Genomic DNA, 23516 nt, shown 5'->3' on the forward strand with positions numbered 1-23516 from the left:
AGATGGATTCACCGGTGAATTTTACCAGACCTTCATGAAAGAACTAATACCAATGCTTCTCAAACTTTTCCATGAAATAGAAAAGGAAGGTGTGCTGGGTGTGGTGGCGCATGCCTTTAATCCCAGCACTTGGGAGGTCGAGGTAGGAGGATCACCGTGAGTTCAAGACCACCATGAGACTCCATAGTGAATTCCAGGTCAGCCTGGACTAGAGTGAAACCCTACCTCGAAAAACCAAAAATAAAAAATATAAATAAATAAATAAATAAATAAATAAATAAAAGGAAGGAATACCACAAACACCTTCTATGAAGCCAGCATCACTCTGATACCAAAACCAGGCAAAGACAAAACAAAAAAAGAAAATTACAGACCAATCTCCCTTATGAACATAGATGCCAAAATTCTCAACAAAATATTGCCAAGCAGAATACAAGAATATATCAGAAAGATCATTCACACCGACCAAGTAGGCTTTATCTCAGAGATGCAGAGATGGTTCAACATACACAGACTTATAAATGTAATACACAATATAAATGGACTGAAGGACAAAAATCATCAATTAGATGCAGAAAAAGCATTTGACAAAATCCAACATCCCTTCATGATAAAAGTCCAACAGAGACTGGGAATAGAAGGAACATGTCTCAATATAATAAAGGTTGTTTATGACAAACCACAGCCAACATAATACTAAATGGAAAAAAACCTGAAGCTTTTCCACTAAAATCAGGAATAAGACAAGGATGTCCACTCTCCCCACTTAATTTAACATAGTACTAGAAGTCTTAGCTATAGCAATAAGGCAAGAGACACACATAAAAGGGATACAAATTGGAAAGGAAGAGATGAAATTATCATTATTTGAAGATGATATGATTCTATACATAAAAGACCCTAAAGACCAGCAAACTGTTAGACCTGATAAACAATTGTAGTAATGTAGCAGGATATAAAATAAACACTGAGAAATCAGTAACTTTCCTATATACTAACAACAAACATGCAGAGGAAGAAATCGGGGAATCACTCCCATTCAGAATTGCCTTAAGAAATAAAAAAGGTAACTTGGAATAATCCTAACCAAGGAAGTGAAGGATCTCTACATTGAAAACTTTAAAACACTCAAGGCAGAAATTACAAAAGACACTAGAAACCCCATGTTCTTGGATTGGAAGAATCAATATTGTGAAAATGTCAATCTTACCAAAAGTGATCTACACATTTAATGTAATCCCAATCGAAATTCCAATTGCATTATTCATGGAAATAGAAAAAACAATCTTAAAATTCACTTGCAAGCACACACACAAAAAAACCCTCTAATATCTAAAACAAATTTGAACAACAAAAATAAAGTTGGTGGTATCACCATACCTGATTTTAACTTGTATTACAGAGCCATAGTAACAAAAACAGCTAGCTACTGGCACATAAGCAAACATGTAGATTAATAGAACAGAACACAGGACCCAGATGTAAGTCCAGACAGCTACAGACACCTGACCTTTGACCAAAATGCCAAAAATATTCATTGGAGAAAAGAAAGCTTCAACAAATGGTGCTGGGAAAACTGGATATGTATCTGTAGAAGGATGAAAATAGATCCTTCTCTCTTTCCATGCAGAAGAATTAAATCCAAATGAATCAAAGACTTTAATATCAGACCCAAAACTCTGAAACTGCTACAAGAAAAAATAGGGGATACCCTTCAACATATTAGCAAAGGAAGTGAGTTTCTGAATATAACCCCAGTTGCTCAGGAAACAAAATCACTATTAACCCCTGGGACCTCATGAAATTACCAAGCTTTTTACATCAAAGGACACTGAATAGCACAAAAGAGAACCTACAGAATGGAAGAAAATCTTTGCCAGCTATATATCTGACAAAAGATTAATATCCAGGATATACAAAGAACTCAAAAAAACCTAATCATAAGAAATCAAACAACCCAATGAAAAAATGGAAATAAAATAAGATTAAAAAAAGAAAAAAAACAAAAAAAAATGGCTATGGAACTAAGGACAGAGTTCTCAAAAGACATACAGATGGCATATAAACATCTAAAAAAAAGTTCTACATCCTTAGCCATTAGGTAAATGCAAATTAAAACTACATTAAGATTCCATCTCACTCCTGTCAAACTGGCTATCATCAAGAAAACAAATGACAATAAATGCTGGCAAGGTGAGGAAAAAGAGGACCCCTTCTACACTATTGGCTGGAGTGCAATCTGGGTACAGCCACTGTGGAAATCAGTGTGGAGTTTCCTGAGACAGCTAAAAATAGATCTACCATATGATCCAGCTATAGTACTCCTAGGCATATTTCCTAAGGACTCATCTCACTACCTTAGAGACACTTGCTCAACCATGTTTCTTGCTGCTCTATTCACAATAGCTAGCAAATGGAACCAACCCAGATGTTGCTGTACTGTTGAGTGGATAATGAAGATATAGTACATATATACAATGGATTTCTATTCAGTGATAAAGAGGCCAGTAAACTAGAAAGGGGACATAAAGGGAGTAGAAAGGGAGAGAGGAGGGGGCATTTGAGAGGATGGTATTGTATATATGTATAAGTAGAAGATTACTTGGGGTAAAAAGGCCTAAGTGAGGTCAGAGGAAGAGACTGAGTAAAGGACAGGTGGGAGGAGGGCTAATCACACTCTAAGAGGTATCAATAAATCATATGGAAACCTACTTTTTTGGACAATGCTGTGCATCTAGAAGCCATAGATTTTTACTAGAAAATTTTCAGTGCCAGCGATACTTCATGGGAGGGAATACAAGCTTGATACTGAAAACCTATGACAGGGAAGTCATGAGCCCTAGGGGTATATTGTCTGCTAGTATCTGGCTAAATGTATATACTATGCTCACCAAACTGCCTGGTAAGCACTTCTCTTAATGTTCATACCTGTATATTCATGCTACTCTCACTTTGGGTTAGAAAAGCTTCTCTTATTAGATGGCGGTGACCTTGGGATGACTTAGAAGGCTCACAGTACTGAGAAGAAGTGACAGAGGAGTGCTCAGCACTGAAATATCTCTATCATACCTTCCAAGGCTCAGGGTCCATTGTAGAAGAGGTGGCAGAAAGATTGTAAGAGCCAAAGGAAAGGTAGGACTCCTTACAATGCACTCCTCCAGACACAAAATGGCCTGGATATCTATGACCTTACAGTGCCTGACACTACCTACACAACACCATCATAATAAGAGGAAAAGATGATGACATCAAAATAAAAGAGAGACTGATCGAAAGGGGGAAGGAGTATAATGGAGAGTGGAGTTGCAAAGAGCAAAGTGGGGAGAGGAATTACCTTGGTTTATTGTCTGTAATTATGGAAGTTGTCAACAAAAATATTTCAAAAAATAATAAAATAAAATAAGTAGATAAAAAACAAAACAAAATATTTACTTAGAGGTGGAGGCAGGAGGATGAATAGAAAGAGGACATGACCACCCTTGGCTACATAACGAGTTTTAGGCCATCCTGGTCTTCCTAAGATGCTTCTTCAAAAAATGGAGTATGCTCCAGGCATGGTGGCACACGCCTCTAATCCCAGCACTCTGAGGGCAGAGGTAGGAGGATTGCTATGAGTTTGAGGCCACTCTGAGGATACATAGTGAATTCTAGGTCAACCTGGGCTAGAGTGAGACCCTACCTTGAAAAACCAAACAACATGAAATATGCAGCTGGACATGGTAGTACATGTTTTTAATCCCAGCACTTGGGAAGCAGAGGTAAGAGGATCACTGTGAGGTTGAGGTCTCCTTGAGACTACACAGTGAATTCTAGATCAGCCTGGGCTAGAGTGAGACCCTATCTCAGAAAATAATGATAATAATAATAATAATAATAATAATAATAATAATAAATGAATCCAACCAAACAAAGAAGGATTTAGGTGTCTAAGGAGGTTTGTTTTCTTTCTAGGCAGACTCTTCCACAGTGGTTCAGGCTGGCCTGGAATTCACAGCTTAATTCATAGAGGGAAGTGTCAATGTTTTAGTGAAATACACAGCCCTTTGGCAACAGTTTTTCCTCTTTGTTGGAAAACAGTCCTGGAAAAATAATGTCCTTTCACTTCCTTCCCCACACTATTATTTTGCTGTGTAGTGGGCAGGATAATATATTCATTGTAATTCAGTGACAAATAAGAATTACCAACTTAAGAAATAAATAAATAAATAATACAGAATTACCAACTTCCTCTTGGATTGGCTAACAGATCTGCTCAGTGGAAAGGAACCCATAGCTGGAACTGAGAAACAAGTCGGAATCATATCAGGATAATGAGTTTGCTCTTCAATATCAATCTTGGGCTACAAGAGGGCCTATACCTATTAAATTCTCTCTAAACTAACAATGGTTATCCCATTTAACCTGTGCTGACTTCACTCTCCATTGGAGAATCTGCTTCTCTTTTTCAGATGGATGATGGAAAGAATCAGCCTATCGCACTTCACCAGGGCCCCAACTGAAATCATAGAGTAATTGGGGAAATGAGCAAAAGTGCTGCTTTCTTGGTGAACATGATATCAGCACAAGGGTAAAGGAGATAAACAGTGAGGACACTCAACACCTACTGAAGCAGAGATCCAAAGACACAGAGGTTCCCAAGAGCCCATCACTGAAGTAGACCTAAAATGAACCCAACATGGCTCAGGGAAATTTGTGGAAGAGGGGGTGGAAAGACTGTTAGAGCTACAAGTTGGGACATTACACACAGAGACGTTTCTTCTTCCCCATAACTGATGGCCTCCCCCACAATGCACCAACCACAATCCCCATGGGGATACCAGCATCCCCAATGAGGAGGGTCCCTTCAGATGGGGGGGCAAGAATGAGGGAAAGGATGGTACCAACATGTGCTGTTTACATACTGAGTATGTCCATAACTAATTTTTTTTTTTAAAGAAAGAAAAAGGGGCTACAGAGATGGCTTAAGAGAGATGGTTAAGTCACTTGCCTGTGAAGCTTAAGGACCCAGGTTCAGTTCCCCAATATTGGATAAGCCAGCTGCACAAGGTGGCATATGCATCTGGAGTTCATGTGCAGTGTAGAGGCCCTGGAACATCCATTCTCTCTTTCTGTCTTCCTCTTTCTCTTTCTTTTCTTTCTTTCTTTCTTTCTTTCTTTCTTTTTTTTTTTTTTTTGGTTTTTCGAAGTAGGGTCTCACTCTGGTCCAGGCTGACCTGGAATTAACTCTGTAGTCTCAGGGTGGCCTTGAACTCATGGCGATCCTCCTACCTCTACCTCCCGAGTGCTGGGATTAAAGACGTGCGCCACCACGCCCGGCTCTCTTTCTCTTTCTATGTGCCCTTTTCTCTCTCAAATAAATGAATAAATAAATAAATTAAATAATTTAAGAAAGAAAAAAAGAGGGCTGGAGAGATGGTTCAGTGGTTAAGGCATTTGCCTGCAAAGCCTAACAACCAGAATTTGATTCCCAGTACCCACATAAAGCCAGATGCATAAAGTGGCATATGCATCTGGAGTCCTTTTGTAGCATCTAGAGGCCCTGGTGCACCCATTTATATTTTTTTCACTCTCTGCCTCGTGTGGTGGTGCACACCTTTAATTCTAGCACTCAGAAGGCTAGGGTAGGAGAATCACTGTGAATTTGAGGCCAGCCTGAGACTACATAGTGAATTCCAGATCAATCTGAGATAGAGCCAGACCCTACCTTGAAAATCTATAAAAGACACATTAATTGAATTATTCTTGTGTCCCACACACCACATTAAGGTAGTGTGTCTAGGGACAGAGAACAAAGGCATAAATCCTGGCCTCAGAGAGCTTTCAAATAAGGGGGAAGAAAATAAATAACCTTAAATTTTTAGCATGACATCAAAATAAAAGAGAGACTAATTGAGATGGGAAGAGGATATGCTGGAGAATAGAATTTCAAAGGGGAAAGTGGGGAGGGGGTGAGGGACGTTATTACCTTGGGATACTTTTTATAATCATGGAAAATGTTAATCGAAATAGAGGAAAAAAAAAACTTTTAAGGGAATACCAGAAGTGGGCCAGTCCCCAGGCAACTTGAAACAGAACGAGAGGGATAAAAAGGTTAGCAAGTTGCAGCTGTGATGTTAAGGTGTAATAGGAGTGTGTGGCTCTTGTCTGTAATCCTAGGACTTGAAGCTGTGGCAGGAGGCTCTCTAGTTCAATGACAGCCTGAACTGCATAGCAAGTCCTTTTCTTAAAAAGTGACTGAATAGCCAACTTCCAGTTAAGATGGCAGTATAATAGCCATGCCAAAGCAGCCTAGGTGTGCAAATAAGCAGAAAAACATCACAATACTGAAAAGTGAAGGTGTATAAGGAATTACCAACCACAGCAGAGAAGCAGGAGAGACCCAGAGCTTCTAGCAACCACACTAGCAGCCAGAATGGGCTCCCACTGTGGTCCTTGTCCTCTGGGACTAGCTATGCAGCACTGCCCTGCCTGAGCCACAGGAGCAGATCCATGGGGAAGGGACTCTCCACTCACACAAGCCTTCTCACAGAGTAAAAATCTGGGGGAGGGTATAGAAGGGACTAGCTGAGCAGCTCCTAAGGAAGAGGATCATGGGGACTAGCTATGCAGCTCTGGTATAACTTCAGGCACCCACCATAGCCTCCACTTCCCCAAGGGCCAGAGCCAGGAACCACTGGAGATCATGGGAAGGGAGGCCAACCACACAACATCCACTGCAGATGATCAGACGTGGATCCACCAACCCAGCCAGCATAAACAAGCCCACAGTTCAGTAAAGAGGGACCCAAGTGGGCACTAAGCATAGGTGACTGGAAGCCATTCCAAAAGGTAACAGAGAGGGGGCGGGAGGGGGAGGAGGGAGGGGGAGGGAGGGAGAGGTAACAGGCAGGTACACCAGGTCCTCCAGCCACTGCAAATGAATTCCAGACTCATGTGCCACTTTGTGTATATGGCTTTCATGAGTATAGAAGGAAAGAACCTGGGTCCTTAGGCTTCACAGGCAAGCACCTTAACTTCTAAGCCATCTCTCCAGCCACAGCTTTACCATTCTTTTAAAAAATATATTTATAGCTGGGCATGGTGGTGCACACCTTTAATCCCAGAACTTGGGAGGCAGAGGTAGGAGGATCACCAGGAGTTTGAGGCCACTCTGAGACTATATAGTGAATTCCAGGTTAGCCTGAGCTAGAGTGAGACCCTACCTCCAAAAACCAATACATGTATGCATGTGTAACTATATCTATATCTATATCTATATCTATATCTATATCTATATCTATATCTATATCTATGCCTATGCCTATGCCTATGCCTATGCCTATGCCTATGCCTATGCCTATGCCTATGTCTATGTCTATGTCTATGTCTATATCTATATCTATATCTATATCTATATCTATATCTATATATATCTATGTATCTCTATCTATCTATCTATCTATCTATCTATCTATCTATCTATCTATCTAAGTTATTTGAGAGAGAAAGAAAACAGGCATGCCAGGGCCTCTAGCCACTGCAAATGAAATCTAGATGTACTCTCCACCTTGAGCATCTGACTTATGTGGGTACTGGGAATTGAACCTGGGTCCTTAAGCTTCACAGACAAGCACCTTAACTGCTAAGCCATTTCTCCAGCCCACCATTCTTTTTTTTTTTGTTTTGTTTTGTTTTGTTTTGTTTTTTTGAGGGTTTTTATGTCTCACTCTAGCCCAGGCTGACCTGGAATTCACTATGTAGTCTCAGGATGGCATCAAACTCACAGTGATCCTCTAACCTCTGCCTCCCAAGTGCTGGGATAAAAGGCATGCACCACCATGCCTAGCTCAGCCCACCATTCTTAAATGAGCTGTATTTTGGGGTTGTCTTTTGCTGTTTCCTGATTTACAGTACCTTTTTCTCATGTCAGTCTTGGGAGCAGGGTCTCACTTGGCCCCAGGTTGACATGGAACCAGAAATCCTAGCCTCCCAGTTGAGAAGTTTAAGGGTGTAGGGCAACACACCCCTAGAAACTTTGACTTTGTTTGATTATCTGTTTATTTTCATCCTCATTCTTTTTTTAATGTATGAGAGAGGGAGAGAAAATTGGTACACTAGGGCCTCCAGCCACTGTACTTGAACTCCAGATGCATGCACCACCTTGTGCAGCTGGCTTACATGGGTTCTGGGGAGCAGAACCTAGGTCCTTAGGCTTTGCAGACATTTGCCTTAACCAGTACATCAACTCTCCAGTCCTTAATCCTCACTATTACACAAATATTCCAAGCTGGTTTTGATTGGGTGTGTATATTGCTCAGGTGAATTTCAGAATCTGCTTGTATTTTGCTCCACTCAGCCTACTAGAATACTTGCATAGCAGGTAAAACAACATCTAGGGTCACTTCTACTGTGATTCTTCAAGTAATGTAAGAGCCACACCTGGCACCTTAAATTCCTACCCTAAAGATACATAATGTCAGATTTACACATCTAACAATACTGAAGATAACCCAAGCATCAAATTAACCCATGATGCAAAAATATCTACATTATAATACAAGAAACACAAAGAATCAAGACAATATAATTCCACCAAAAGTTATAAATCCAAGAAAGGACTTCCCATGGGACTGATTTAGATAAAATGCCTGACAAATATTTCAAAATAATGATTACAACTATGTTCAAAGGAATCAAAGAAGAAAACAAACTGCTGAAGGAGAACACAGGAAACCAACTTAATGAAATAAGGTGGTCAATACAAGATATGAGTAAGGAAATAGAAATACTGAAGAAAAACTAATCAGAAATACCAGAAATTGAAAACACTACTGTCAAATAAAAAATTCTGTACAGGAAGGGGTCAGGGGTCTGTGAGAAAGATACAAGATTGATTTGTAAAACCCTTGAAATGTAGATTTCTTATAGGTGCATTCTTCACATTGTAAATATGTTTTGTAGAGTGAAGCCATGGGAAGCCATGTGTAACTGAACTTAGACATCCAAAACTAATCAATGCTGAGGTGGCTAAATACCTAGACTTTTACATGTAAACATGACTGCATAATTACCTTTGTAAAAAAAATTGGGGGGGGGTAATTTATCATTCAGAAATCTTGCATTTTCAAAAATTCAGTGCAAGCGCCAGGCGGTGTGTGTCCAAGGATGCGATCTGAACCATATGGGCGGTGTACAAACTATCATGAGGCAGCCGTGTCCACACTCGCACCTATCAGGAGCAGTGCTTCTCCATTTGTTTTGCAAGGAAGTGTTTCTCATTTCCCAGGTGTTCCATTTCCCTCTGTAATACCCTGATTCGACCCATCTTTTGAGACTCCCTTTCCTCCTTTCTTAATGGCACTGTTGCTGTGGCACCTTTCTGTGACGGGTCCATCCCCATGTACAGTAGCTTGTTGCAGTGATTGAGCAGAACCCACATGTCTGTATAGATGATTGAAATCCATTGCATCCTGTAAGAATGGACTTGCAAGTTCTGCTGGGCACATGTGCTGTAAGTACATTGATTGCTCCAGTAGAAGCCCCGCGAACATGGTGTGGGAAGGGAAGAGGAAACAAAGCTAATCAGATGTGAAGTGTATCTGTTGTAATAAACATGCTAAAACAAAAAAAAAAAATTCTGTACAGGGCTGAAGAGGTGTCTTGGGATTAAGGCATTTGCCTGCAAAGCAAAAAGAGGCAGGTTCTATTCCCCAGGACTCATATAAGCCAAATGCACAAGGTAGCACATGTGTCTGGAATTTGTTTGCAGTGGCTAGAGGCCCTGGCATAACCATTGTCTCCCTCCCTCTCTCTCAAATATAGAAAGAAGAAAGAAAGAAAAAAAAAAAACACCTCTGTAGAAAATCTTACCAATAGAATGGATGAAAGAGAGAACAGAATATCTAAACTGGAAGACCAGGTGCCAGATCTAATACAGTCCAACAAAGAGAAAGACAAACTAATAGGAAGGCATGAATGGGAATTTTAAGACATTTGGGACAATAGAAAGAGATCAAAAATAAGAATTCAGGGTATTGTAGAAGAATTTCACTCAAAATGCATAGTAAGTGTTTTCAACAAACTCATAAAAGAAAATTTCCCCAAACAGGGATAGAGATGCCAAAACAGACACAAGAAGCCTTTAGAACACCAAACAGACAAAACCAGGAAAGAACCGCTCCTTGCCATATTATAATTAAACTACTAAACACACCAAACAAAATATATTGAAAGCAGTTGGAGAGAAATATCAAGTCACTTATAAAGTGATATCCAGATAACAGGAGATGACTCAACACAAACCTTAAAAGCCAAAAGGGCTTGAATGATGTATTCCAAGTTCTGAAAGAACAACTGCCAACCAAGATTATTTTATCCAGCAAAGCTATCCATCCAAACTGGCAGAGAAATAAGGACATTCTACAATAAAAACAGACTAATGGAATATATGACCTCTAAGCCAGCTCTACAGAAAATATTTGAAGGAATCTTTCACACAGAAGAGAAAAGAAAGCACACACATGAGGAAATAGGATAAAATAAACCAAACTCAAATAATAGTTAATACAAGACAGTAAAAGAAAAATAGTAAGCACTACAAAACAAGAAGACTTGCAAAAATAAATATGTACCTTTCAATAATAACTCTTAATATCAATGGCCTCTATGTCTCAACAAAAGGACAGGATGGTAGACTGGATGAAAAGGCATGATCATTCTGTTTGTTACCTCCAAGAAACTTACCTCCCCTTAAAAGAAAGATACTACCTTAGAGTGAAAGGATGGAAAATGGTTATTTCAAGCAAATGGATCTAGGAAACAAGCAGGTGTTGCTATCCTGGCATCTGACAGGACAGACTTCAAACCAACATTAGTTAGGAAAGCTAAAGAAAGTCACTATATATTGATAAAAAAAAAAAAAAGATTCAAGGACTGGAGAGATGGCTTAGTGGTTAAGGTGTTTACCTGTGAAGCCTGGGGACCTATGTTTGACTTTCCAGGTCCCATGAAAGCCAGATGCACAAGGTGATGCAAGCATGCAAGGTTGCATGTTCATACTAGGTGACATATGCATCTGAAGTTTGATAACAATGGCTGGAGGCCCTAGTGTGCCAATTCTCTCTCTCATCAAAAGGCGGGTTAGTCTGTTGGGTTTGCCTCAAAACAAAAATCAAAAACAAAATAAAAAAAAATCAACAGTAGGACATTACAATTCTAAACATATATGCACCTAGCATGGGTGCTCCCAATTTCAGCAAACAAACACTATTAGACTTAATATCACAGATAATACCAAGCACAATTGTAGTGGATGACTTCAATATCCCACTCTTATCAATTGAAAGGTCATTCTGGAAAAAAATAAACAGAGGAGCATCTGGATTAAATGATGTTGTAATAAATGGGCCTAACAGATATCTACAGAGCATTTCATCCAAATGCTGCAGAATACACATTCTTTTTAGCAGCACATGGAACATTCTTTAAAAAAGATCATATATTAGGACACAAAGCAAATCTTAACATACAGGCAAATTGAAATAATTCCTTGTACTCTATCTTATCACAATAGGATTAAGGTACAAATCAATAAGAAAAGCTACACAGCCTACACAAAATCATGGAAACTAAACAGTACACTACTGAATGATGAATGGGTCATTGAAGAAACCAAAAGGAAATGAAAAAAATGCATAAGATCAAATGACAATGAGAGCACAACATACTAAAACCTTTGGGACACATGAAGGCATTCCTAAAGGAAATCTATAGCTTTAAGTGCCTATATTAAGAAATTTAAAAGGTCATGAGTAAACAACTTAATGCTTCACTGTAAGGCCTTAGAAAAAGGAAAGGCAAACCAAAAATTATTAGACAGGGAAAAAAATAATAAAGATTAGGGCAGAAGTTAATGAAATAAAAACAACAACAACAAAAACAATACAAAGAATCAGTGATCAGGGCATGGTGGTGCACACCTTTAATCTCAGCACTTGGGAGGCAGAGGTAGGAGGGTTGCTGTGAGTTCAAGGACACCCTGAGACTACATAGTAAACTCTAGGTCAGCCTGGGCTAGAGTGAAACCCTACCTTGAAGAAATAAACAAACAAAAGAATCAAGGAAACAAATAGTTGGTTCTTTGAAAGGATAAACAAGATGATAAACCCTTAGCAAATCTGACCAAAAGAAAGAGAGAAGAGACACAACTTAATAAAATTTGAGTCTGTGTAGCTGTCCGAGGGGCAAAGATGCTACGTTCACTGTGGCTGCAGCTGTGCCTGGGGCTCTGCAGCGTCCTCGTGGAGCCGGCCGAGGCCCCGCATCCCGGGGAGCCGCTGGAGCGGAGCTGGCCCTACGCGGTGCTGCGCGAGCAGAACCTGGTGTTGATGGGAACCATTTTTAGCATCCTGCTGGTGACCGTCATCCTTATGGCTTTTTGTGTCTACAAGCCCATCCATCGCCGGTGACAGCCAAGCAAGAAAGTCCTGCTACAAGTGAACAGGATTAAGTTGTGTTGCACACAGGCTATTAGAGAAGTTGGAATCAGAATCTTGCTACTAGGAAATGACCTTTGATCTGGACAGGTAGTAAATGCAAACAATTCAGAAAAGGTACCTAGTAACCTCTTTGGTTACTGGCTGATGAATCGGCTTCATTTTAGTGTCTGGCTACTCTTGTTAACAGTGAGACCTGAAGCTCCAAGATTCAGTGTAAAGCTGGAGTGTTCACAAGAAAGAACCCAAGGTGACCTTGTGTCCGTGTCCACACTGGAAAGAACTAATCATTGATGCTTGCAATAGTATGCAGAGGAAGACCTAATATATAGACATCCCCTGCTTTCGAGCCATTCTGTCACTGTGAGCTAAGACTCACCCATGCTTCATTGCTGCTCACCTGTATCGGGGTCTGCCTTTGATGCTCCCCACAAAAGTCAGGGTTGCATTGTGGGCCTGTAATCATGTGCCCTCTTGACTTGGAAGGCCATGTTGGACTGGAAATGCTACTGGGTGAGCCATCAAAAACAACTCCCTCCATCCCACTCAAGCACACTGGTCTTCCTGCCAGTCCACAGCCTAACACGAGGGGCAGCTTTTCAGATTGGGAACCTTAAACTGAGTGGCCGGAGCCCCTTTCAGCCCTGGGTATAGAGGGCTCAACCAAGAATGTGTCCACCGTGCAGGCTGGGGGGTTTATAGAACCTCAACTTTGAAAATGCTGCTGGGACTTGCGCGCTGGTGAACTGTTTTCTTCACACTGATGCTTTCAAACTTACATTAGCGGTGAGTGGTATATATTTTAAAGATGCTAAGTTTGTTGCAGGACTGGAATCATAAATCTTGGGCTATACCTAGCAGTTGTTATTTTTTTTAACAGCCTACACTTAATGTGAAGTAACTGATGAGGGATAATTAAATACTCTAGCTGTCAGGATACTGCAATTGCCAGGAAACTGCATGTGTTAGGACTTTGTTTCTAATCTGATAAACTTGTAACATTGAGCCACTAAAATGTTCACTGTTGTGCTTTTAAGCAAAATGTCAATTAAAATTAAAGTGAAATCCTAAAAAAAAATAAAATTGAGATGTTAAAGACTCCATTACAACAGTTACCAAAGAGACATACTTTAAGAACACATATTACACTAAATTTGAAAATCTGAAAGAAACAGATTATTTCCTAGATTCATATGACCTACCAAAATTAAATCAAAATGATATAAACCACTTAAATAGACCTATAACAAGTAGGGTGATTGTTTCAGTCAGGTTTGTATTACTGGCAGAAATCATTTGACCAAGAGTAGCTCTTGGAGAAAAAATGGGGTTTATTTTGGCTTACAGATTGTAAGGGAAGCTCCATCATGGCACAGCAAAATGATGGCTTGAGAAAAGGGTAGACATAAAAAAAAATAAAGAAAAGAAAGGGGTAGACATCACCCCTGGCCAGCATAAGGTGGACAACAGCAAAAGGAGAGTGTGGCCTGGCATAGTGGCACACGCCTTTAATCCCAGCACTAGGGAGGCAGAGGTAGGAGATCGCCATGAATTCACAGCCACCCCGAGACTACATAGGGAATTCCAGGTCAGCCTGAGCTAGAGTGAGACCCTGCCTCGAAAAAACAAAAATCAACAAAACAACAAAAAAGCTGGCCATGGTGACGTACTCCTTTAATCCCAGCACTTGGGAGGCAGAGGTAGGAGGATCACTGAGCATTTGAGGCCACCCTGAGATGACATAGTGAATTCCAGGTCAGCCTGAGCTGGAGTGAGACTCTACCTTGAAAAAAAAAAGGAGAGTGTGCCAAACACTGACCTAGGGACACTGGCTATAACACCCATAAGCCTGCCCCCAACAATACACTGCTTCTAGTAGATGTGAATTCCCAAATCTCCACCAACTGGGAACCTAGCATTCAGAACAGCTAAGTTTATGAGGGACACCTGAATCAAACCACCACAGTGGTCCAAGGAGTTATATAAAAGAAAAAAAAAAAAAAAAAAGCTCCCAACTAAAAACCATCAAGGCCCAGATAGATTCAGTGGTGAATTTTTTTTTCAAGGCAGGGGTTCACTCTAGTCCACATTGATGTGGAATTCACTACGTAGTTTCAGGCTGGCCACAAACTCGGGGCAATCCTCCTACCTCTCCCTCCCAAATTCTGGCATGAAAAGTTGCACCACCATGCCTGGCTATTCACACCTTCAAGGAAGAACTAACACCAATGCTTCTCAAACTTTTCCATAAAATAGAAAACGACAGAATATTACCAAATTCCTTCTATGAAACCAACCATTACCTTGATACCAAAACCAAACAAAGAACAAAAAAAGAAAATTACATACCAATCTTCCTCATGAACAGATGTGAAAATTCTCAACAAAATATTGGCAAGCAGAATAAAAGAATATTGGTTCCTTGAAAGGAAAAACAAGATTGATAAACTCTTAGCAAATCTGACCAAAATAAAGTGAAAAGAGACACAAATTAAAAAAATTAAAGATGAAAAGGGCAACATCCTAACAGATACCAGAGAAATTCAAAATATCATAGGGACATACTATAAAAACAAATACTCCACTAAGTATGAAAATATGAAAAAAAATGGATGATTTCATTGATTTATATGACCTACCTAAATTAAATCAGGATGAAGTTAATCACTTAAATAGACCTATAACAAGTATAGAGATCCAAGTAGTTATCAAAAATTTCCAAACTAGCCAGGTGTGGTGGCGCATGCCTTTAATCCCAGCACTCGGGAGGCAGAGGTAGGAGGATTGCTGTGAGTTCGAGGCCACCCTAGATTCCACAGTGAATTCCAGATCAGCATGGACTAGAGTGAGACCCTACCTCGAAAAACAAAATTCTAAACTAACAAAAGTCCAGGCTCTGATGAATTTACTGGTGACTTTTACCAGACCTTCAGGGAAGAACTTACACCATTGCTTCTTAAGCTTTTCCATAAAACAGAAAGAGAAGGAATCCTACCAAACTCCTTCTATGAAGCTAGCATCACCCTGATACCAAAACCAGGCAAAGATAGAACAAAAAAAGAAAATTACAGACCAGTCTCCCTCATGAACATAGATGCAAAAATTCCCAACAAAATATTGACAAACAGGGGCTGGAGAGATGGCTTAGTGGTTAAGTGCTTGCCTGTGAAACCTAAGGACCCTGGATCAAGGCTCGATTCCCCAGGACCCACGTTAGCCAGATGCACAAGGTGGTGCATGTGTTTGGAGTTCATTTGCAGTGGCTGGATGCCATGGCATGCCCATTCTCTCTCTCTCTCTCCCTCTCTCTCTAACTGCCTCTTTCTCTCTCTGTCTGTTACTCTCAAATAAATAAATAAAAGTAAACAAAAAATTAAAAAATATATATATATTGGCAAACAGAATACAAGAATATGTCAGAAAGATCATTCATCCCAACCAAGTAGGCTTTATCCCAGAGATGCAGGGATGGTTCAACATATGTAAATCAATAAATGTAATACATTATATAAATGGACTGAAGAACAAAAATCACATGATCATCTAATAAGATGCAGAAAAAGCATCTGACAAAATTCAACATCCCTTCATGATAAAAGTCCTACAGAGACTGGGAATAGATGGAACATATGTCAATATATTAAAGGCTATTTATGACAAACCTACAGCCAACATATTACTAAATGGGGAAAACTGGAAGCTTTTCTACTAAAATCAGGGAAAAGACAGGGTGTCCACTATTCCCACTTTTATTTAATATAGTATTTGAAATTTTAGCCATAGCAATAAGACAAGAGACATACATAAAAGGGGTACAATTTGGAAAGGAAGAGATCAAATTATCATTATTTGCAGATGACATGATTCTATACATAAAGTACCCTAAAGACTACCAGCAAACTCTTAGAGCTCATAAACACCTACAGCCATGTAGCAGGATACAAAATAAATACACAGAAACCAGTAGCCTTTCTATATGCTAACAACAAACACACACAGGATGAAATCAGAGAATCACTCCCATTCACTATTGCATAATAATAATAATAATAATAATAATAATAATAGTAAAGTACCTTGGAATAAACCTAACCAAGGAAGTAAAGGATCTCTACAATGAAAACTTTAAGACTCTCAAGTGAGAAATTGCAAAAGACATTAGCAAATGGAAAAAACATCCCTTGATCTTGGATTGGAAGAATTAATATTGTGAAAATGGCAATCTTACCAAAAGCAATCTACACATTTAATGCAATCCCCATAAAAATTCCAAAGGCATTCCTCACGGAAATAGAAAAAAAAACCCAAAAATTCACTTGGAATCATGAAAAATCTCAAATGCCTAAAACAATACTAAGAAACAAAAATAAATCTGGTGGTATCACCATACCTGATTTTAACCTATACTACAGAGCCATAGTAACAAAAATAGCATGGTACTGGCACAAAAGCAGACATGTAGATCAATGGAACAGAATAGAGGACCCAGATGTAAGTCTGGGTAGCTATAGCCACCTGATATTTGATAAAAATGTCCAAAATACTCATTGGAGAAAAGACAGCCTCTTCAGCAAATGGTGCTGGGAAAACTGGATATGTGTCTGTAGAAGGATGAAAATAGATCCTTCTAACTCTCTATGCACAAGAATTAAGTCCAAATGGATTAAAGACCTTAACATCAGACCTGAAATTCTGAAACTGCTAGAGAAAAAAGTAGGGGAAACCCTTCAACATATTGGTTTTGGCAAAGACTTTCTGAAAATAACTCCAATTTCTCAGGCAATAAAACCACAGATTAACTGCTGGGATCTCATGAAATTACAAAGCTTTTGTACTGCAAAGGACACTGTGAATAAAGTAAAGAGACAACCTACAGAATGGGAAAAAATCCTGGCCAGCTATATATCTGATAGAGGATAAATATCTAGGATTTACAAAGAACTCAAAAAAATTAAATAATAAGAAATCAAACAATCCAATTAAAAATAGGCTATGGAACTAGATAGACAGTTCTCAAAAGAAGAAATATGGATCACATATAAGCATCTAAAAAAATGTTCTTCATCCCTAGTCATCAGGGAAATGCAGATGAAAACTACATTGAGATTCCTTGTCACTCCTATCAGATTGGCTACCATCATGAAAATAAATGACCAGAAATACTGGCAAGGATGTGGAAAAAGAGGAACCCTTCTACACTGTTGGTGAAAATGCAATCTGGTCCAGCCATTGTGGAGATCAGTGTGGAGGCTCCTAAGACATCTAAAAATAAATGTAACATATGACTCTCCTATAGCACTCCTAGGCATATATCCTAATCTCATTACTTTAGAGATACTTGCTCAACCATGTTTAGTGGCACTCAATTTACAATAGCTGGGAAATGGAACCAGCCTAGATGTCTCTCAACTGATGAGTGGATAATGAAGATATGGCACATGTATAGAATTGAGTTCTACTCAGTGATAAAGAAAAATCAAGTTATGAAATTTGCAGGAAAATGGATGGATCTGGAAAGGATTATACTAAGTGAGGTAACCCAGGCCCAGAAAGCCAAGTGCCACATGTTCTCTGTCATATGTGGATCCTAGCTACAGATGACTGGGCTTCTGTGTGAGTAGGAAGTAAACTCAGTAGCAAAGGCTAGTAAGCTAGAAAAGAGATACAAAGGGAAGAGAAAGGAAGGGAGGGGAGTACTTAGTAGAATGGTATTATATATATATGTAAGTAGAAGAATAGATTAATGGGAGTGAAAAGGCCTAAGTGAGGTCAGGGGAAGAGACTGAGTAAAGGAAAGGTAGAGAGAGGGATAATAAAAATCTAAGAGGATATAAATAAATCATATGGAAATCTACTTTTTTGGACAATGGAACACTCAGGAGCCGTAGAGTGTTGCTAGAAATTTTTCAGTGCCAGTGGGATACCTTCCAGCGAGTTGTTGGCCAGGGAGATCCCTGATACACTCAAAACATTATAGGCCATTGCCTAGGCCCTTGGTTTCCCACCAGGAATAGATGGTAAGACCCTATTGCTGAAGACTCCACTTACTTGGGCTGCAAGGCCACTGAGAAATCCTGCTGGGACCGAGCTGATAACCACCTCCGTGTATACAAGCTGACAGAAAGCTGGAAGAAGCCATTCTTCAGGCAGTTCAGTGGAAGATAAAGAAATCGCCAGTGAAGATACTCAACAGTGGACACACTGCAAGCCTTACAGTTTGCCAGCCAGGCCAAATGAATCAACGGGTACAATAGTGCCATGTCTGTCATGGTGGAAACCAACTGTTCTCTAATTGGACTGGAGGTCTGCTCCATGGGAGGGAATACATCCCTGATACTGAAAACTTAAAACAGGGATAGTCATGAACCCTAGGGGTGTAACATCTGCTGCTGTCTGACTCAATGTATATACTATGCTTATCAAACTTCCCAGTAAGCATTTCTCTTAATTTTCATACCCTTATATTAATGCTCCTCATACTTTTGGTAGATAATCTTTTCTTTTCAGATGGAAGTGACGTTGGGATGACTCAGAAGGCATTATGGTGCTGGAAAGAAGTGACAGAGTGCACAGTACTGCAATATCTCTATCACACCTTCCAAGGCTCAGGGACTATTGCAAAAGAGGTGGCAGAAAGAATGTAAGACCCAAAGGAAGTGTAGGACTCCTTACAACGTGTTCCCCCCAGACACAAAATGGCCTGGATATCCATGACTTTACAGTGCCTGACATTACCTACTCAAGACTATCTTAATAGGAGGAAAAGATCATAACATCAAAATAAAAGAGAGACTGATTGAGATGGTGAGGGGATATGATGGAGAATGGAGTTTCAAAGGGGAAAATGGAGGTAGGGAGGGTATTTTTTTATAATCTGAAATGCTAGGTTCCCAGTTGATGGAGATTTGGGAATGTGGTGGTTTGATTCAGGTGTCCCCCATAAATTTAGGTGTTCTGAATGCTAGGTTCCCAGCTGATGGGGATTTGGGAATTAATACTTCCTGGAGGGAGTGTATTGTTGGGGGCGGGCTTAAAGGTGTTATAGCCAGTTTCCTCATGCCAATGTTTGGCACTCTCTCCTGTTCCCGTTGTCCACCTATTGTGGGCCAGTGGGTGAATTCCACCCTCTGCTCATGCCATCATTTTCTCCTGTTATTGCAGAGCTTCCTCTCGGGCCTGTTAGCCAAAATAAACATCTTTTTCCATAAGCTGCTCTTGCTTGGATGATTTCTACCAGCATTGTGAACCTGACTGCAACAGTAAAGTGGTACCGAGGAGTGGGATTGCTGCTAGACACCTGACTATGTGGCTTTGGCCTTTTGGATCTGATTTTCAAGAGGAATGTGGAAGGATTTGAAACCTTGGCCTAAGAGATGCTCTGCAGTGCTGTAAGTACAGCTTGATGGACTATTTTGGTCAGAGGTGAAAGACCTGAATGTAGTAAGAACTATTGGCTGTGAGGTTTGGCTTGTGAGGGTGAGAAAGAGCTTTGCTTGAACTGGGCTAGCAGTTTGTGCGAGAAGCTTGTTGTTATGCCCATGTCTTGAGAAGTTGTGCAGGGTTGCTTTGTGTAGAAATGAACTGGTGTTGCTCTCAAATAAATAAGAATAAACAAAATACAAAAATATATATTTTAAAAAACACAAAAAGAAAAGAAAAAAATTCCAATGGCATTCTTCATGGAAATAGAAAAAATAATCATAAATTCATTTGGAAGCACAAAAAACCTCAAATAGCCAAAATAATTCTGAGCAACAAAAATAAAGCTAGAGGTATTACCATACTTGAGGTGGTGGTTTGATTTAGGTGTCCCATAAACTTAGGTCCCCGGCTGATGGCAATTTGGTGTTAAAGCGTCCTGGAGGCAGTATATCGTTGGGGGCGGGCTTATGGGTATTATAGTCAGTTTCCTCTTGCCATTGTTTGGCATGATTTCCTGTTACTGTTGTCCACCTGATGTTGGCAAGGAGGTGATGTCTACCCTTTATTCGTGCTGTCATTTTCCCCTGACATCATGGAGCTTCCCCTCAAGTCTGTAAGCCAAAATAAAGCCTTTTTCCTCACAAGCTGCTCTTGGTCAGATGGTTTCTGCCAGCAATACGAACCTGCTGCAACACCTGATTTTAAGCTATGCTATAGAGCCATAGTAACAAAAACAGCAATCTATGGGCACAGAGACACACTCATAGAACAATAGAACAGAATACAGGATCCAGATGTAAATCCCAGCCATCTGATTTTCAACAAAAATATTCATTGGAGAAAAGACAGGCTCTTTAACAAATGGTGCTTGGAAAACTGGAGATATGTGTGTATATATATATATATATATATGAATGAAAATAGATATTTATCTTTCTCCATATACAAACATCTAGTCCAAGTGAATCAAAGACCTTAATATCAGACCTGAAACTCTGGAACTGCTACAGGAAAAAGTAGTGGAAACCCTTCAACATATTGGCATAGGCAATGACTTTCTGAATGGCTCAGGAAATAAAACCACGAATAAACCACTGGAACCTCATGAAATTAAAAAGCTTTTGTACACCAAAGGAAACTGAATAGAGCAAAGTGGTAACCTACAGAATGGGAGAATATCTTTGCCAGTTATGCATGTGACAGAGGATTAATATCTAGAATATACAAAAACTAAATAATATGAAATCAAACAACCCAATTAAAAAATGGGCTATGGGCTAGAGAGATGGCCTAGTGTTTAAGGTGTTTGCCTGCAAAGCCTAAGGACCCAGGTTCAATTCCCCAGTACTGATGTACAAGGTGGCCCATGTATCTGGAGTTTGTTTGCAGTGGCTAGAGACCCTGGTGTACCCATTCTCTCTCTATCTGCCTCTTGCTTTCTCTCTCAAATAAATAAATATCTTATTTATTTATTTTTGGTTTTTGAGGTGGTGTCTCGCTGTAGCCCAGGCTGACCTGAAATTCACTATGTTGTCTCAGGCTGGCCTTGAACTCACAGTGATTCTCCTATCTCTGCCTCCCGTGTATTGGGATCAAAGGTATGCACCACCTTGTCTGGCTTAAATTTTTTTTAGCTATGACCTGGTGTGAGTTTGAGGCCACCTGAGACTACATAGTGAATTCTAGGTCAGCCTGGACTAGAGTGAGATACTATCTTCAAAAACCAATAATAAAAAAAAGGCTATGGATAAAGGGCTCTGCCCTGATGCAGTGGCTGGTGCGGTAGGCCCACACTCTGAGTGGGTCTTGTCCCGCGGCCCGTAGGACCTGTGCTCTGGAGCTCCCTGTCTTTTCCCCATGACTTGAGACTGCTAAGGTGGGCTCAGGCCCCATTGTCCCTTCCCCATCCCTCCCCTGTCCCCACCCCACCAGGGACCACTGCCACCACCTAATACCCTGGCTTTGAAGAAAATCCATAAGGAACTGAATGACCTGGCATGGAATCCTCCAGCACTTTGTTCAGCAGGTCCTGTTGGAGATAATACATTCCATTGGTAAGCTACAATAATGGGGCCAAATGACTGTTCTGACCAAGGTGGATTACTTTCTAGACAATTCATTTCCCTACAGATTGCCCTTCAAGTCACCTAAGGTTGCATTTACAAGAATTTATCCAAATATTAACAGTGATGACAGTATTTGTCTTGACTGTAGAATTATAGTCACAGTGGTCTCTAGCACTACCTGTTTCAAAAACACTATTGTCCATCTGTTCTCTGTTGTGTGATCCCAATCCAGATGATACTTTAGGGCCTGAGATTGCTCAGATCTACAAAACAGATAGAGAAAAGTGCAACAGAATAGCTCTGGAATGGACTCAGAAGTATGTGATGTAATTAAAGAAATTACTGGATAACCTCTACAAATAAAGATAGGGAAACTCTGAAAGACAAATTCCTTTTGATTTCCACTTGACTGCTTCCTATAAGACCACACCTCATCTTCCCCTGTGCATGTCTACCTGATACAGTAGAACAAACTAGAAATACTGAAAGAAACAAAAAAGAAATACTCTCCTATAGGAGATTTTTATTTTAAGTGGATTACATCTAATCTCAAAACAATTACAACAAGTAAGATTGAAGAACACAAAGCTGTTTCTGTATCCATTTCATCACGAAGAACCAACAACTTAGATAAAAATTATAACTAAGTAAATTAAACTCTACCACATCCTGTATTTTATGATCTAGGTTTAACTGGTCAACGTTTAAGTGAACTGGGGCTATCAGCACATAAAAGTGTGATGGGCCTTGATCCCTACTCTTATACATCTCCCTGTCCCTTCAACTCCTTGAGCCCTGTTCCTCCACAACTTTTTGGTTTGTATGTGGTTTCTCAGTTAGTACATACCTAATAGCTCTTATTTTTCTTATGTTTTTAATTGCCCTAGGTCTATCTGGATGTAAGGGTGAAAATTCATTTGATGGAAATACTTGTGCATATTTAAAGACCCAGTTGCTCCTCTGGAGCTTGTATGTTCAAGAATGATTAAACTGACTACTGCAGTCATTACATATACAAAATAGGCTATGGAACTAAATAGCGAATTCTCAAAAGAAATGAAGATGGCATATAAACATCTAAACATATTCTATATCCTTAGCCATCAGGGAAATGCAAATTAAAACTACTTTGAAGCTGGGCATGGTGGTGCACACCTTTAATCCCAGCACTTGGGAGGCAGAGGTAGGAGGATCACTGAGAGTTCAAGGCTACCCTGAGACTACAGAGTGAGTTCTAAGTCAGCCTGGACCAGAGTGAGACCCTACCTCAACTCCCCCCCACAATAAAAACCTCTACTTTGAGAGAGCTGGAGAGATGGCTTAGCGGTTAAGGCACTTACCTACAATGCCAAATGACTCACGTTCAACTCTCCAGGACTCACATAAGCCAGATGCACAAGAGGGCACTTGCATCAGGAGTTTGCAGTGGCTGGAGGCCCTGGCATGCCCATTCTCTCCTTCAACCTGCCTATTTTGGTATCTCCCTCTATCTCTCTCAAATAAATTAAAAAATATATATATTTTAAAAAGTACTTTGAGATTCTATCTTACTCTT

General features: G+C 39.9%; 1 pseudogene; it reads left to right on the forward strand.

Annotated features, from left to right (window-relative positions):
- Window positions 1–21638: 21638 nt before the first annotated feature.
- LOC105944251 lies at window positions 21639–22291 on the forward strand (annotated as a pseudogene).
- The last annotated feature ends 1225 nt before the right edge of the window (window positions 22292–23516 follow it).

This window comes from Jaculus jaculus, chromosome 5 (genome assembly GCF_020740685.1).
Source record: "Jaculus jaculus isolate mJacJac1 chromosome 5, mJacJac1.mat.Y.cur, whole genome shotgun sequence".
NCBI classification, from domain to species: Eukaryota; Metazoa; Chordata; class Mammalia; order Rodentia; family Dipodidae; genus Jaculus; species Jaculus jaculus.